At 45.7% G+C, this 18,647-nt stretch overlaps 1 protein-coding gene across 2 annotated transcripts in view; it reads left to right on the top strand.

Moving 5' to 3' along the window:
* The window catches only part of LOC141048053 (serine protease ami-like), a 295,484-nt gene that overhangs the window by 193,535 nt on the left and 83,302 nt on the right, over positions 1-18,647 (top strand). The window lies entirely within an intron of this gene.

The raw sequence follows: 18,647 nt of genomic DNA, 5'->3' as shown, positions 1-18,647 counted from the left end.
CAATAGCTCCAAAAACATACAGTATATTACTCAATACAGTATTATGGCCACCGCATAGTGCGCCATACAGAGTAATGAGGCCCATATATTTCTCCATATAGAATCATTGGTCCCATATAATGTTCGATACAGTATATGATGAGCTCCACATAATGCTACAGTATATGTTGGTCCCCATGGATGAAGCTCCACTGTCTTATGGGCCCAAATAATGCTCCATACATAATGGGCCCCATTTCTAATGCTCCAGTGTATAATGGGCCCTGTAAATGCTGCTCCAGTGTCTGATGTCCCCCATTTGGAAAGCTCCAGCATATGATGGGCCTCACGGATGATGCTCTAGTGTACAATTGGTCCAAATAATGCTCCATATATAATCTGCCCCATTTACAATGCTCCAGAATATGATGGGCCCCATGGATGATGATCAAGTGTCTTATGGGCCCAAATAATGCTCCATATATAATGGGCCCCATTTCTAATGCTCCAGTGTATAATGGGCCCTGTAAATGCTGCTCCAGTGTCTGATGTCCACCTTTGGAATGCTCCAGTGTATGGTGGGCCCCATATATCATTCTCCAGAGTATAGTGCTCCCCAAAAATTGCTCCTAACAATTAAATAAGTCTCCTCGCTAGGGAATCCCTGTACTCTGGACTCCTCATCGTCCCCATCTTCCATCTCTCTGCACTTGGACTGTTTATACAGAGGGCATACAGACTTCATGTCATCGCGCTCTCTGACCAGAATGTCACTGTCAGGAAACGCGGAAGATGTCACGGCGGTGGAGCAGGGAGAGGTAAGTATTTCAACTTTGCAAGTGCTGTGATCCTGAGCAAGCAGGGGGGGCCCACTCATTGGCGACAGCACTGGCACAGGGCCCCTCATAGTACGGCGGTGTGTCTGACGGTGGGTTGTGTCTGACGGCAGGTGGGCTCTCCCACCGGCAGAGACACTTTTGCGTACTATGAGGGGCCCTGTGCCAGTGCCGTCGCCCATGAGTATGTCCCCCACACCTGCTCAAGGAACCTGCACTTTCATCTGCACCTTCCTCTTTGTCACTGTGTAAGGTGGTATATAGTATGCGGGAAGGGGCACCTGAGTTTCATCAGGGTCAGATTCTGGCTCAGTACACTGCGAGGACAATGTAGTGCTCTGAGTGAATGTACCAGCAGAAAAATCAGTGGCTGTGCATCAGTGTACTCCATGTCAGATTCATCTTGGACTGGGGAATTCACGATTTGACTTGATAACCCAGGCATGGTATGTGAAAAGAGCTCCATGGAGTAATCTGCAGTGTGGCCTGCCGCATCCTTCACTTTTGGTAGGGGTGAAGGACACAAGGAAGGGTGTTGTTCCTGACCAGGAGCCTCAACTGACGACTCAGTGCTTTTATTTTTTGAAACTTCAGAAGAAGAGGCGATAGAGCTGGAGGCTGTGTCAGCAATGTAAGCCAAAACTTGTTCCTGAAGCTCCGGCTTTAAAAGCGGTTTACCTACTTCCAGAAAAGGGAGCCTTCGAGGCCTTGTGGAGCCAGACGATGATGCAGGCTCAACACCTCCTGCCTTAGGTGCTATTGTGCTTTTGCCACTACCAGCAGATGCACCACCATCAGTACCAGCTGGCAACCCCAGTCCACTTCCACCATGCTTCCTCATTTTTGGGAAAATGTACCCAAAATACCACCAGCTATATGGTACTGTAAAACAAGGTACAAGGTATATATAGTGTTGGTGAGAATTTGAATCTCCCTAGAGATTTTAGGAGGCTGAACTATTATCTCAGGCCCACTATAGATTACACCTCAATTTAACAGGCTGAAATTGGCTGGTGTATGACAAGGTACAAGGTATATATAGTATTGAGGAGAATTTGAATCTCCCTAGAGATTTTAGGAGGCTGAACTATTATCTCAGGCCCACTATAGATTACACCTCAATTTAACAGGCTGTAATTGGCTGGTGTATGAGAAGGTACAAGGTGTATGTATTATTGGGGAGAATTTGAATCTCCCTAGAGATTTTAGGGGGCTGAACTATTATCTCAGGCCCACTATAGATTACACCTCAATTTAACAGGTTAAAATAGGCTGGTGTATGAGAAGGTACAAGGTGTATATAGTATTGGGGAGAATTTGAATCTCCCTAGAGATTTTAGGGGGCTGAACTATTATCTCAGGCCCACTATAGATTACACCTCAATTTAACAGGCTGAAATAGGCTGGTGTATGAGAAGGTACAAGGTGTATATAGTATTGGGGAGAATTTGAATCTCCCTAGAGATTTTAGGGGGCTGAACTATTATCTCAGGCCCACTAGAGATTACACCTCAATTTAACAGGCTGAAATTGGCTGGTGTACGACAAATTACAAGGTGTATATAGTATTGGAGAGAATTTGAATCTCCCTAGAAATTTTAGGAGGCTGACAATGATGCTCTCAGTCCAAGTATGGCAGCAGGCAGCCTAATAAGCAGGACTGCTGCACACAAAAGTGTGGAAAAATGAACGCTTGGTAATTGTGCAGAAAAGAGGAAGAAAAGTATTTTTGCTTTTAAAAAAGCAGTTTGCACAGCAGTGTGCAAACAGCAATGCAGCTATCAGGGAGCCTTATAAGGCAGCCTAAAGGTACTGTCACACTTAGCGATGTACCAACGATCCCGACCAGCGATATGACGCGGTCAGGATCGCTGGTACATTGCTAAGTGGTCGCTAGTGAGCTGCCACATCTCACCAGCGACATCGCTGGGGACGGGGGTCGCTGCTTACCTGTCACACTAGGCGATTCTGCGTCCTCCCGCCCGGCTCCACGCTCGTCGCTCGTCTCGCCACAGGAAGCTGACGACGAGAAACAGTCCTGGAGGTTCTCGCGCGATCAGTGATAACCGGCGGGGGAGCGGGTCGTAGGTAAGTATCAGACACAGCGATATCGCTAGCAATATCGCTATAACGTCACAAGTTATAGCGATATTGCTAGCAATATCGCTTAGTGTGACAGGCCCTTAATAACCAACAGAGCTGATGCACAAAAATATATCCTCCCTTGTCACTGCACACAAACTGTTGTGTTGTACAGTGAAAATCGCTAGCAGCAGAAGCAGTTTTTTTTTTCTTCTTCCCTGCCTAATGCTCTCCCTTATTCAGAATCATCAGCAGCAACCTCTCCCTATGCTAAGATCGGCAGAAGTAAGATGGCGGTTAGCGCGCATGCCCTTTTATAGCCCCTGTGACACCACACAAAGCAAGCCAATCACTTGCATGCCCTTCTCAAAGATGGTGGTGACCGCTGCCCATGTCATCGCGTTGCCCACAGTGTGCGTCCTCCATCATTGGCTGAAAAAAGGCGCTGGAAGCATCATTTGAAACGCGTCTTTGGCGCTCTGGTCGCCGACCTCACGCTATGGTCGGGTTTCGTTTCATGAAACCCGACTTTAGCGAAAGTCGGCGACTTATGAATTTGACCGACCCGTTTCGCTCAACTCTAGTGCCAACAATTTTGTTCTGTCCATTTTTTGGGTTTTGTGTGAAATTATGTCCAATTTGCCTTTTATTCTGTTTTTTTTGTGTTATTCCAATCTACACAAAGGAGATAAACATATGTATAACAAAACATGTATAATTGAAAAAATTTTCTGGGAGAAATACTTCATTTTCTGGAACAATTTCAAGGGTGCTAACACTTTTGGTCATGACTGTATATATTGTAAGGCAGCAGCTTTCGCGTCCATGCAGCAATGAGGCAGTTACCCAAGAAAGTTGAACTTAAACATCTTTATTTTCAAAACTCACAAAATAAATCTAGAAATTTTATCCTTCGGTTTGCAGCCGGAGTGTCCATTTCAGTCTCTTGCTGTGGGCAACAGCACAGCTGTATCACTAGTGGTTGTGTCAGTAGCTTTTCTGTTATGAACGAGTCACCATAGGAGGCAGACACAAAAATAGAAGCTACGTCCAGAAAACCAGAGAAGTTGGCAACTATCAGATTGCAGACCCCTGAACCTATCAACACAACTAGCAGTAGCCGTGCCCTAGACCCCTCGATCACAGCCGGAGAGCTAAATAGCATAAAGACAGAAAAGGAAAATCTAAACTGCCCCAGAGCAGACCCCAAAGTAAAAGGCAGCCCCCAACATATAATGACGGTGAAGCAAGATGAAAAAACACTCACACAGATAGAAAGATAGGCTGAGCAAACGATGGGTCCCAAGCTAACTACACAGGACAGGAAACATAGTAACATAGTAACATAGTAACATAGTAACATAGTAACATAGTAATTAAGGTTGAAGGGAGACTTTAAGTCCATCTAGTTCAACCCATATCCTATCCTAACTTGCCCTAACATGTTGATCCAGAGGAAGGCAAAAAAACCCCATGTGGCAACAGTAAGCTTCACATTGGGGAAAAAAATTCCTTCCCGACTCCACATACGGCAATCAGACTAGCTCCCTGGATCAACGCAATATTAAGGAGACTAGTGTATATACCCTGTAATATTATACTTTTCAAGAAAGGCATCCAGTCCCTTCTTAAATTTTAGTAGTGAATCACTCATTACAACATCATATGGCAGAGAGTTCCATAGTCTCACTGCTCTTACAGTAAAGAATCCGCGTCTGTGAGTATGCTTAAACCTTCTTTCCTCCAGACGTAGAGGATGCCCCCTTGTCCCCGTCACAGGTCTAAGAGTAAAAAGATCATTAGAAAGGTCTTTGTATTGTCCCCACATATATTTATACATTGTAATAAGATCACCCCTAAGCCTTCGATTCTCCAAACTAAATAACCCCAAGTGTAATAACCTGTCTTGGTATTGCAGACCCCCTAGTTCCCTAATAACCTTGGTCGCTCTTCTCTGCACCCGCTCCAGTTCAGCTATGTCTTTCTTATACACCGGAGACCAGAACTGTACACAGTATTCTAAGTGTGGTCGCACTAGTGACTTATATAGAGGTAAAATTATGTTCTCCTCATGAGCATCTATGCCTCTTTTAATGCATCCCATTATTTTATTTGCCTTTGCAGCAGCTGCTTGACTCTGGCCACTAAATGTGAGTTTGTCGTCCACCCATACACCCAGGTCTTTTTCAGTGACTGTTTTGCCCAGTGTTTTACAATTAAGCACATAATTATACAACTTGTTCGTTCTACCCAAGTGCATGACCTTACATTTATCCCCATTAAAGCTCATTTGCCATTTATCAGCCCAAGCTTCTAGTTTACATAAATCCTCCTGTAATATAAAATTGTCCTCCTCTGTATTAATTACCCTGCAGAGTTTAGTGTCATCTGCAAATATTGAAATTCTACTCTCTATGCCCCCTACAAGGTCATTAATAAATATGTTAAAAAGAAGCGGGCCCAAAACTGACCCCTGTGGTACCCCACTGCTAACCGAAAGGAAGGTTGCTGTCTGCAATCTGCCAAAACCCTATCAAAGACAAAAGCCAACAAGCTGATATGGAAAAAGACCCTGAAGCAGCTAGGCTTCAACAACTATATTAGCACTCAGGTATTTTCAGAAGACAGAGCTAAAGGAATTCAGCTCACCCCAGCAGGGAATGGCAGAAATCCAGAAAAACAAAGCAAAACAAAGTCAAAGCACAAATGCAAAAGGCCGAGCAGAAAACTTAGCTTTAGAAGAGCAGGAATTCAGACTGGTCTCCAAGGATCCCACAGAGAAATCACCCGCAGGGCAGAAGGGCGTTGGCAGCCTTATATCCAGTCAGTAACTCCACTCAGCCAGTCATCATCATTAGTCTCAGGTGTTTGATAATCAGGCTCACTACCTTTCTTTACCAGAAGAGAGAGTTCATCGGGCCTCAGTGGTGAAGGGGAAAATGAACTCACAACAGTACCTCCCCCTTGAGGAGGGGTCACCGAACCCTCAACCACGCCACCAGGGCGATCAGGGTGAGCCCGATGAAAGGCACGCACCATTCTTTTGGCATGAATATCAGAGGCAGAGACCCAGGAATTATCCTCCTGACCATAACCCTTCCACTTAACCAAATACTGGAGTCGCCGTCTAGCCAGACGGGAATCCAGTACTTTCTCTACCTCATATTCCATGTTACCTTCAACCAATACAGGGTCTGGAGGTGCCACCCCCGGAACAACAGGTTCAACAAACCTCTTCAACAAAGACTTATGGAACATATTATGGATTTTAAATGTGACAGGAAGAGCCAAACGAAAAGAGACCGGATTAATAATCTCCAAAATCTTGTAAGGTCCAATAAATCTAGGCTTAAACTTAGGAGAAGCCACCTTCATAGCAATATTTTTTGATGATAACCACACCATATCACCAACCTTAAACTGGAGACCAATGGTCCTATGTCAGTTGGAAAACCGCTGGGCCTTTTCCTGGGAGAGAGATAACTTATCCACCACTTGGTCCCAGATCTGGTGCATTCTCTCCACCACAGTGTCAACACCTGGGCAGGCAGAGGGCTCCACCTGCCCTGAAGAAAATCGAGGATGAAACCCAAAGTTACAAAAAAAAGGTGACATCAAAGTGGCAGAACTAGCTCTATTATTTAAAGCAAATTCGGCCAAGGGCAAAAATGAAACCCAATCATCCGGATCAGCAGAAATAAAACATCTCAAATATGACTCCAAGGTCTGGTTTGTTCTCTCTGTCTGCCCATTGGCCTGAGGGTGAAAAGCAGAGGAGAAGGACAACTGAATTCTCAGCTTGGAACAGAAAGTTCTCCAAAATCTAGACACAAACTGAACTCCTCTGTCAGATACAATGTTCTCAGGAATCCCGTGCAAGCGAACCACCTGTTGCAAAAACAGGGGCACCAACTCAGAGGAAGATGGCAACTTAGGGAGTGGTACAAGATGAACCATCTTAGAGAACCTATCACAAATCACCCAAATAACAATCATCCTTTGAGAGACAGGCATATCAGAGATGAAATCCATTGAAATATGGGTCCATGGCCTCTTGGGGACAGGCAAAGGCATCAACAACCCACTAGAGCGAGAACACGATTTAGACCGGGAGCACGTCCCACAGGACTGCACAAAATTCCTGACATCATGAGACAAGGAGGGCCACCAAAAAGACCGACTCACCAGATCTCTAGTACCAAAAATATCTGGATGACCAGCCAAAGCAGAGCAATGAACTTCAGACATCACTCTCTTCTTCCACTGGTCAGGAACATACAACTTTCCACTGGGACAACGCTCAGGTTTGTCCTCCTGGAACTCTTCCAGAGCACGTCTCAAATCGGGCGAGATGGCAGAAAGAACTACCCCTTCGCCTAAGATGTTAGCAGGCTTGGTCACCACAGGAGAATCAGCAAAGAAGCTCCTAGAGAGGGCGTCTGCCTTGACATTCTTAGTTCCAGGAAGAAAAGAAACCACAAAATCAAAACGTGTAAAAAACAAGGCCCACCTAGCCTGTCTAGGGTTCAAGCGCTTAGCCGACTCTAGGTAAATCAAATTCTTGTGGTCGGTGAGGACCACGACTTGATGCTTAGCTCCCTCCAACCAATGTCTCCACTCCTCAAATGCCCATTTCATGGCCAACAGTTCCCGATTCCCCACATCATAGTTACGTTCAGATGGAGAGAACTTTCGGGAAAAGAAAGCACAGGGATTCATTTTAGATGTTACAGGATCCTTTTGGGACAAAACAGCTCCTGCACCAATCTCAGAAGCATCCACCTCTACCTGGAACGGAAGTGAGACATCAGGTTGCCGCAAAACCGGGGCGGAGGGGAATCTTCGCTTCAGCTCCTGAAAGGAAGAAACAGCCTCCGGAGACCAATTTAACACATCAGCACCCTTCTTAGTCAAATCAGTCAATGGCTTGGCAATACTAGAAAATTTTGCTATAAATTTCCGATAAAAATTAGCAAAACCCAAAAACTTCTGGAGGGCCTTCAAAGAAGTGGGCTGAACCCAATCGTAAATGGCCTGTACCTTGGCCGGGTCCATTTCAGTAGTTGACGGAGACAAAATAAATCCCAAAAAAGAAATCCTCTGTACTCCAAAAAGGCATTTAGATCCTTTGACATACAGGGAATTCTCCCTCAAGATCCGGAACACAGTCCGAATATGTTCCACATGAGAATCCCAATCCTTGGAGAAGATCAAAATATCATCCAGATAGATAATCAAAAATTTATCGACAAAATCTCTGAAAATATCGTTCATGAAGCACTGGAAGACAGAAGGGGCATTAGTGAACCCAAAAGGCATCACCAGGTACTCAAAATGTCCCTCTGGAGTATTAAACGCCATCTTCCATTCATCCCCATGCTTAATGCGAATAAGATTATACGCCCCCTAAGGTCAAGCTTGGTAAACCAGCAAGCACCTTTAACTCTAGAGAATAGATCCGAAATCAGGGGTAACGGATACTGATATTTAACAGTAATTTTGTTGAGGGCACGATAATCAATACAAGGTCTTAATGATCCATCCTTTTTGGCTACAAAAAAAAAACCGGCACCTAAGGGTGACGAGGATGGTCTAATATGACCCTTCTCCAACGCCTCCTTAATATAGGATCGCATAGCCTCGTGCTCGGGTACAGATAAATTGAAGAGCCAACCCTTGGGAAATTTACACCTCGGGCTCAGTTCAATTGCACAGTCATAACTCCTATGAGGAGGCAGAGACGCAGACTCATTCTCACTAAATACATCATAAAAGTCCGCCAAGTAATAAGGAACATCATGCGACTGAGGAGAGGTGGAAAACACCGGAGCCTCACTAAAGGCACACCGACAACCCCAACGCACCACAGACACAGATTTCCAATCCAAAACTGGATTATGAATTTGTAACCAGGGAAACCCCAGAACAATAGTATAATGCAGATTATGCAACACCAAAAATCTGCAATTTTCTTGATGGTCTGGGGCGACCCGCATTACCACCTGGGTCCAAAACTGAGGTTTATTTTTAGCCAAAGGAGTAGCATCAATCCCCCTCAAAGGGATAGGCATCTGCAGAGGTGTCATCGGAAATCCACAACGTTTAGCAAAATTCCAAGTCCATTAGGTTTAGGGCTGCTCCCGAATCCACAAAAGCCTTGGCGGAAAATGTGGACAGGGAGCAGATCAGAGTAATAGCCAGAAGAAACTTAGGTTGAACACCACCAACAGAAAACGTGTGTGCAAAGCGTTTCTCTCGTTTAGGACAGACAGAAATAATATGCGAGGCATCTCCACAGAAAAAACACAACTTATTACGCCTTCTGAACTCCTGACGCTGCTCTCTGGACAAAGCTCTATCACATTGCATACCGTATTTTTCGGACTATAAGACGCACCGGACCATAAGACGCACCCTTATTTTCAGAAGGAAAATAGGGAAAAAAATAATAATGTGTCAAATGGGGGTCCGTCTTACAGTCCGAATTCAGCTTACCTGGGAAGGGATCCGGCACAGGTGGAGAAGTAGTCACAGGGGTCATTCAGTGGTACAGGCTCGTGTGGTGGCGGCGGCTCTGTGCTGGGGCAGGTGCGCTGGGGCAGGGGCAGCTGTGGCAGGGGCAGCAGGGGCAGGGACAGCTGTGCTGGGGCAGGGGCAGCTGTGGCAGGGGCAGCTGTGCAGGGGCAGCTGTGCTGGGGCAGGGGCAGCTGTGCTGGGGCAGGGGCAGCAGGGGCAGCTGTGCTGGCGCAAGGGCAGCTGTGGCAGGGGCAGCTGTGCTGGGGCAGGGGCAGCTGTGGCAGGGGCAGGTGGGCTCTGCGGTGGTGGCAGCGGGCGGTGCGGTGCGGTGGTGGCAGCGGGCTGTGCTCCGGTGCAGGGGCGGCAGCTCCGCTGGCGTTTCTTCGCAGCCCGGAGGCCCCCCGCACACCCCTTGCTGGGCGCCGCCATGTTGCGGTGGCCTCCGGGAGCATGGACGCCATCAAGATGGCCGCCGGTCCGGCGACGGCGCATGCGCAGCTTCAGATCTTGTGCCGAGATCTCGGGGGACGAGATTCAAATCTCGGCAAGCTGCTCCCGAATCCACAAAAGCCTTGGCGGAAAATGTGGACAGGGAGCAGATCAGAGTAATAGCCAGAAGAAACTTAGGTTGAACACCACCAACAGAAAACGTGTGTGCAAAGCGTTTCTCTCGTTTAGGACAGACAGAAATAATATGCGAGGCATCTCCACAGAAAAAACACAACTTAGTACGCCTTCTGAACTCCTGACGCTGCTCTCTGGACAAAGCTCTATCACATTGCATACCGTATTTTTCGGACTATAAGACGCACCGGACCATAAGACGCACCCTTATTTTCAGAAGGAAAATAGGGAAAAAAATAATAATGTGTCAAATGGGGGTCCGTCTTACAGTCCGAATTCAGCTTACCTGGGAAGGGATCCGGCACAGGTGGAGAAGTAGTCACAGGGGTCATTCAGTGGTACAGGCTCGTGCGGTGGCGGCGGCTCTGTGCTGGGGCAGGTGCGCTGGGGCGGGTGGGCTGTGCTGGGGCAGCTGTGCTGGGGTAGGGGCAGCTGTCCTGGGGTAGGGGCAGCTGTGTCAGGGGCAGCTGTGGCAGTGGCAGGTGGGCTGGGGCAGCTGTGCTGGGGCAGGGGCAGCTGTGGCAGGGGCAGCTGTGCTGGGGCAGGGGCAGCTGTGGCAGGGGCAGCTGTGACAGGGGCAGCTGTGCAGGGGCAGCTGTGCTGGGGCAGGGGCAGCTGTGGCAGGGGCAGCAGGGGCAGGGACAGCTGTGCTGGGGCAGGGGCAGCTGGGGCAGGGGACGAGATTCAAATCTCGGCAACGAGATCTCGTCCTCCGAGATCTCGGCACGAGATCTGAAGCTGCGCATGCGCCGTCCCCGGACCAGCGGCCATCTTGCCGGCGTCCATGCTCCCGGAGGCCACCGCAACATGGCGGCGCCCAGCAAGGGGTGTGCGGGGGGCCTCCGGGCTGCGAAGAAATGCCGGCGGAGCCGCCGCCCCTGCAAAGGAGCACAGCCCGCTGCCACCACCGCACCGCGCCGCCCGCTGCCATCACCGCACTGCAGAGCTTCGCCCGCTGCCACCAGCGCACCAGGTAATACCGTGCATTGCGACCATAAGACGCACCCCCCACTTTCCCCCAAAATTTTTGGGGAAAAAAGTGCGTCTTATGGTCCGAAAAATACGGTAGGTTCAGACATTTGTTCAACAGGTGGCAACACCTCTCGTGCAGTTTTGCGTTCGCGCAAACGCCGATCAACCTGAATGGCTAATGACATAGAATCGTCAAGACCAGAGGGAACAGGAAATCCCACCATAGTATCTTTTACAGCTTCTGACAAACCCTTCCGAAAGAGAGCAGCCAAGGCATTATCATTCCAGGTAGTAAGTACCGCCCACTTTCGGAATTTTTGACAGTACAATTCTGCAGAATCTCGACCCTGGTTCAATGCCAGCAGGGTCTTTTCAGCCTGATCAATGGCATTAGGTTCGTCATACAACAACCCCAAGGCTTGAAAAAATGCATTCACATTAGTCAGAATAGGATCATCTGGTTTCAAAGAAAACGCCCAATCCTGGGGATCGCCACGCAGCAAAGAGATGACAATTTTAACCTGCTGTGCGGAGCTCCCTGACGAGTTAGGCTTCAAGGCAAAAAATAATTTACAATTATTTTTGAAATTCAAAAAATTTAGACCGATCCCCAAAAAATACATCAGGTGTAGGAATCTTTGGTTCAGCAGCATGTGAATGAGCAAGGTAGGCGGAAATTCCCCGCACTTCCGCAGCGAGCTGCTCCACACGATCAGACAATTGCTTTATCTCCATTGAGAGAAAAAAAAATTCCCCCTACGGCCTCAGAGATATAGAGGAAAAAATATACACACTTTTTTTTTTTTTTTTTTTTTACAATTCTTTCCTGCTATTGAGTACCCTAGGATCTGCGGTATGGCGGGTGATTCTGTTATGAACGAGTCACCGTAGGAGGCAGACACAAAAATAGAAGCTACTTACAGAAAACCAGAGAAGTTGGCAACTATCAGATTGCAGACCCTTGAACCTATCAACACAACTAGCAGTAGCCGTGGGGGGTTCCTACGGTGCCCTGGACCCCTCAATCACAGCCGGAGAGCTAAATAGCCTAAAGACAGAAAAGGAAATCTAAACTGCCCCAGAGCAGACCCCAAAGTAAAAGGCAGCCCCCAACATATAATGACGGTGAAGCAAGATGAAAAAACACTCACACAGATAGAAAGATAGGCTGAGCAAACGATGGGGCCCAAGCTAACTACACAGGACAGGAAAGGAAGGTTGCTGTCTGCAATCTGCCAAAACCCTATCAAAGACAAAAGCCAACAAGCTGATATGGAAAAAGACCCTGAAGCAGCTAGGCTTCAACAACTATATCAGCACTCAGGTATTTTCAGAAGACAGAGCTAAAGGAATTCAGCTCACCCCAGCAGGGAATGGCAGAAATCCAGAAAAACAAAGCAAAACAAAGTCAAAGCACAAATGCAAAAGGCCAAGCAGAAAACAGCTTTAGAAGAGCAGGAATTCAGACTGGTCTCCAAGGATCCCACAGAGAAATCACCCGCAGGGCAGAAGGGCGTTGGCAGCCTTATATCCAGTCAGTAACTCCACTCAGCCAGTCATCATCATTAGTCTCAGGTGTTTGATAATCAGGCTCACTACCTTTCTTTACCAGAAGAGAGAGTTCATCGGGCCTCAGTGGTGAAGGGGAAAATGAACTCACAACACTTTTCCTTCTCTGACCTGAGTTCTGACTCACACAGACTTGTCATGCACGGAAATCCTGCTCTGCTGTTTGCAAAACAAAACACAGACACACCCAAACTGTAGCTGAAATTTTAAATGAGTTTCTTGGACATTGGCCGCTCCCAAGACCCGGTGTGGAGGGAGAGATCAGCCCCACTACCATCCACAAGATCTCTCCAAAAATAAAACCCCATATCAGGTTAAAATCTGACTTGGTCAAATAGTTTGAGCAAACCCACTCTCCCTTTTATTTTGCATTGTAACCACAGGAGTGGCTGTAATTACAATGCTCTCCAGTGGGTTCAGTATGGGTCTATATGCATCCTGGGGGACACGTAATGACCTTTGTATATGACTCCCCTCACTGTCTCACAATATATACAGCTCTGGAAAAATGAAGAAACGTAGTAATTAATGGCTGGATGTGCCTCGTAATGATAGCTAGGCTGGATGGTATATTACTTTGTAAGGGTACTATAAGGAGAGATGCAGGTCCAAAGATTGGAGTAAGGGCAAAAGCCACAAAGACAGCAGAATATGCCAAGGATTTAACCTGTAATGACACTGATTACAGCCTACTACTGTTTACTCCAGCCCCCATGGCCCCAGGGTGGATCATATTGCACTTTGCCAGCAGCAATAAGTAATTAACACAATCCTATATCTGCTTCTCCCTCTCTTGCACAGTAAATCAATTAACACCCTCTCTATAAATACTAGTGGCACTCCTGTACTATCAGAATTATTATGGGGAAGATCCTTGGCTTATTCTGTTATCTTTGCAGCAGTAAGTAATTAACCCAATCCTACATCTACTTTCCCTTTTTCTTGCACTGGAAACCAATAACACCCTTTCTATTGTTACTAGTGGCAATTCCTATATAATCAGTATCATTACAGGTTAAATCCTTGGCATATTCTGCTGTCTTTGTGGCTTTCACTGTGAGGCACATCCAAGCCATTAATTCCTACATGTTTCTTCATTCAGCTAGGCAACATAAGTGATAGATGCACGCTTGACGTTCTAAATCTTATGACAGTTTTAAGCCACGCTGTCTCTCAGGAGCTCTACACAAAAGTACGTCAACACTTTTTACTCAACAAATAAGTGGATCCACCACTCACCCTTCTGTTGTGAACTCCCTTGCTCGGATTTCTGAGCCGAAGCTCCCTCTGCTCCCTCTGGTGGTTACTGAGAGTAGTGGAGCTGGCCACGTGGATGGAGGTTCTCCACCTGACGATGATAATTAGGAATCTGGGATTGCTGGCTGGGAGCAAATAATGGAGCTGGCTGCTCTTGAAGGTTGCTGGTGATTTTTTCCTCTGTGTGCATTTGGAGTTCTTTGTCCCCTGCCTGGTCTGCATGTTCAGCTAAGTGATTCTTTTGCTAATCCTTTGCATTTAATCTGGTTGTGTCTTTTTTGCTTTCTGTTTTGCTGCCAGGGTTCAGCGTGCTCCCTGCTGGGGGCAGCGCTGGGCCCTGCTTCATATGTTACAGCTTGTTTAGTCCCCTGATTTTTCTGAGAATGGTATTGTGTTGTAAAATATTGTTTGACAATAGGTATTTTTTGCAGATCAGCGGTGTGAGTATGGGAGCAAAATTTTCCCCTTCACACTCTAATATTGTAATGGCAACCTGGGAAGAGAACTTTATCTATATATCTTCAAACACATTCGGAGCGAATCTGGTGTGGATGGGAAGATATATAGATGATCTGGTTTTTGTTTTGAAAGTTATGGAGGATGATGCCCAGTTTTTCCATGCATATTAAACCCCTTTACCCCCAAGGGTGGTTTGCACGTTCATGACTGGGCCAAGTTTTACAATTCTGACCACTGTCCCTTTATGAGGTAATAACTCTGGAACGCTTCCATGGTTCCCAGTGATTCTGACATTGTTTTCTCGTGACATATTGTACTTCATGGTAGTGGTAAAATTTCATTGATATAACTTGCGTTTATTCGTGAAAAAAACAGAAATTTGGCAAAAATTTTGAAAATTTCGCAATTTTCCAACTTTGAATTTTTATGCCCTTAAATCACAGAGATATGGCACAAAAAAAACTTAATAAATAACATTTTCCATATGTTTACTTTACATCAGCACAATTTTGGAGCCAACATTTTTTTTGTTAGGAAGTTATAAGGGTTAAAAGTTGACCTGCAATTTCTCATTTTTGCAACACCATTTTATTTTTACGGACCACATCACATTTGAAGTCACTTTGAGGGGCCTATATGATAGAAAATACCCAAAAGTGATACCATTCTAAAAACTGCACCCCTCAAGGTGCTCAAAACCACATTCAAGAAGTTTATTAACCCTTTAGGTGCGTCACAGGAATTTTTTGAATGTTTAAAAAAAATGAGCATTTAACTTTTTTCACAAAAAAATTACTTCAGGGCCAATTTTTTTTATTTAACCAAGAGTAACAGGAGAAATTGGACTGTAAAAGTTATTGTGCAATTTGTCCTGAGTACGCTGATACCTGATATGTGGGGGGAACCACTTTTTCGGTGCATGGCAGAGCTCAGAAAGGAAGGAGCGACGTTTGACTTTTTCAATGCAAAATTGGCTGTAATTGAGATCGGACGCCATGTCACGTTTGGAGAGCCCATGATGTGCCTAAACAGTGGAAACCCCCTCAAGTGACCCCATTTTGGAAACTAGACCCCCCCACGGAACTTATCTAGATATGTGATGAGAACTTTGAACCTCCCAGGGCTTCACAGAAGTTTATAACGTACAGCCGTAAAATTAAAAAATCAAATTTTTTCCACAAAAATGATCTTTTCACCCCCAATCTTTACTTTCCCAAGGGTAACAGGACCCCAAAAGTTATTGTGCAATTTGTCCTGAGCATGCGGATACCCCACATGTGGGGGTAAACCACTATTTGGGCGCATGGCAGAGCTCAGAAGTGAAGCAGCGCCATTTGACTTTTTTGGCTGGAATCATAGAATCATAGAGTTGGAAGGGACCTCCTGGGCCATCTGGTCCAACCCCCTGCTCAAAGCAGGATTCGCTAAATCATCCCAGTCAGATGTCTGTCCAGCCTCTGTTTGAAGACTTCCATTGAAGGAGAACGCACCACTTCTCGTGGCAGCCTGTTCCTGGAATTGGGATCGAACGCCATGCCACGTTTGGAAAGCCCCTGATGTGCCTAAATAGTGGAAACCCCCCACAAATGACATCATTTTGGAAACTAGACCCCCCAAGGAACTTATCTAGATGCTTCACAGAAGTTTATAACGCCCGGGCGTGAAAATAAAAAAATCATATTTTTTCCACAAACATGATCTTTTAGTCCCCAATTTTTTTAGTTTCCCAAGGGTAACAGGAGAAATTGGACCCCAAAAGCTGTTGTCCAATTTGTCTTGAGTACGCTGATACCCCATATGTGGGAGAAAACTACTGTATGGGCACACGTCAGGGCTTGGAAGGGAAGTAGTGATGTTTTGAAATGCAGACTTGGATGGAATGGTCTGCGGGCATCATGTCGCGTTTGGAGAGCCTCTGATGTGCCTAAACTGTTGAAACTCCCCACAAGTGACCCCATTTTGGAAACTATATCCCCCAAGGAACTTATCTAGATGTGTGGTGAGCACTTTGAACCCCCAAGTGCTTCACAGAAGTTTATAACACCCAGGCATGAAAATAAAAAAATCATTTTTTTCCACAAAAATGATATTTTTGCCCCCAATTTTTTATATTCCTAAGGGTAACAGGAGAAATTGGACCCCAAACGTTGTTTTGCAATTTGTCCTGAGTACGCTGATACCCCATATGTGGGGGTAAAACACTGTTTGGGCGCATGGCAGAGCTTGGAAGGGAAGGAGCACCATTTGACTTTTTCAACGCAGAATTGGCTGGAATTGAGATCAGACGCCATGTTGCATTTGGAGAGCACCTGATGTGCCTAAACAGTGGAAACCCCCCCAATTCTAACTCCAACCCTAACCCCAACACACCCCTAACCTTTATCTCAGCCCTAACCCTAGCTCTAACCCTAGCCCTAATGGGAAAATGGAAATAAATACATTTTTTTATTTTATTATTTTTCCCTAACTAAGGGGGTGGTAAAGGGGGGTTTGATTTACTATTTATGGTGGGTTTTTATGTTTGGCAGCTGTCACATGCTCAAAGATGCTTTTTATTGTAAAAATACTTGCATCACCACATTTTGAGAGCTATAATTTTTCTATATTTTGACCCACCGAGTCATGTGAGGTCTTATTTTTTGCGGGACGAGTTGACATTTTTATTGGTACTATTTTCGGGCACGTGACATTTTTTGATCGCTTTTTATTCTGATTTTTGGGACGCAGATTGAACAAAAACCAGCATTTCATGAATTTCTTTTGGGGGGGGTGCGTTTACACCGTTCTGCATGTGGTAAAATTGCTAAAACGGTTTTATTCTTCGGGTCAGTATGATTACAGCAATACCTCATTTATGTCTTTTTATATGTTTTGACACTTTTATGCAATGAAAACAATTTTATATAAAAAATAATTATTTTTACATCACTTTATTCTGCGAGCTATAACTTTTTTATCTTTTCACTGATGACGCTGTATGGCTGCTCATTTTTTGCAATACAAGATGACGTTTTCAGCGGTACTATGGTTATTTATATCTATCTTTTTGATTGCGCGTTATTGCACTTTTTGTTCGGCGGTATGATAATAAAACATTGTTTTTTGCTTTGTTTTTTATTTTTATTTTGTAAGGGGTTTGCTAAAGGGGTTAACTAATGGGACAGTTTTATAAGGCGGGTCGTTACTGACGCGGCGATACTAAATATGTGTATTTATTGTTTTTTATTATTTCCAAAAAATGAATTTATTAGGGAATATTTATTTTTTATTTATTTATTTAGCAATTTTTTTATAAATTATTTTTACACTTTTTTTTCTTTTTTTTTTTTAACTTTATTACATTGTCCCAGGGGGGGACATCACTGCCATGTGTCAGATCGCTGATCTGACACGTCACACAGCGCTGTGTCAGATCAGCGATCTGACAGGCGCTGCACAAGGCTTCCTCATGCCTGTGCTCTGCAGGTACTGAGGAGGCCACCTCCCTGCAGGCCCCTGAAGGCCCCCGCGGCCATATTGGATCCGGAGACCTGCAGGGAAGGAGGCCCCCAGAGCAGCGCAGCACATCACGCTGCGCTGGGGGTCGCAGGGAAGCACGGAGGGAGCTCCCCCCCTGCCGATGCTTCTTTAAACCCCGATACACTGCGATCATGTTTGATCGCAGTGTGCCAGGGGTTAATGTGCCGGGGGCGGTCCGTGACCGCCCCCGACACATGGTGCTGGGTGTCAGCTGTGATAATCAGCTGACACCCGGCCACGATCAGCGGCTGCTTCCTGCTGGCGCCGACGAGCGACGCGTGGACGCGGGCGGGAGGACGTCAGGATCGCCTCATCTGAAAGGTAAGTAATGACCGCTAGATCGCTGCTGCATCGCTGTGAGATCTGCCTGTGTGGCAGCTCACTAGCGACCATTTAGCGATGCACCAGCGATCCTGACCGGGTCGTATCGTTGTCGGGATCGCTGGTGCTAAATGTGAAGGGGCCTTAAGTGGATTTTTTTTACTGGAAACTTGAGTGCCGTGCGGTTTGAATAGCCGCATGGACTTGATAACGCGATATTAAATATAAATGGTGATACTATAACAGTGGTCCCATAATAACAGTAATTGATCCAGTATTAAATCCAATACTGGATCATTCTTGTGCAGTGGAATATCTGAATATTTCATATACATTTCTGTATCTTATAGGCTTGGTTTGATTTTATTTGTTTTTAAGGTGGATTTTAATCATTTGGGTTTTTTTAATTTAGTTTTTTCATGTTGGTGAAGTCCTTGGGCATGGAACAACACCGCAAAGGGTTACTGCTGGTTATAGGGTTAATTTGGCTGAATTAAATCCACTTGGAATCTT

Source organism: Dendrobates tinctorius, unplaced genomic scaffold (genome assembly GCF_039654945.1).
Source record: "Dendrobates tinctorius isolate UK_male_01 unplaced genomic scaffold, ASM3965494v1 ptg000132l, whole genome shotgun sequence".
Lineage (NCBI taxonomy): Eukaryota > Metazoa > Chordata > Amphibia > Anura > Dendrobatidae > Dendrobates > Dendrobates tinctorius.
The sequence above is the reverse complement of the archived record's forward strand: the minus strand, read 5'-3'. Positions and strand labels throughout refer to the sequence as shown.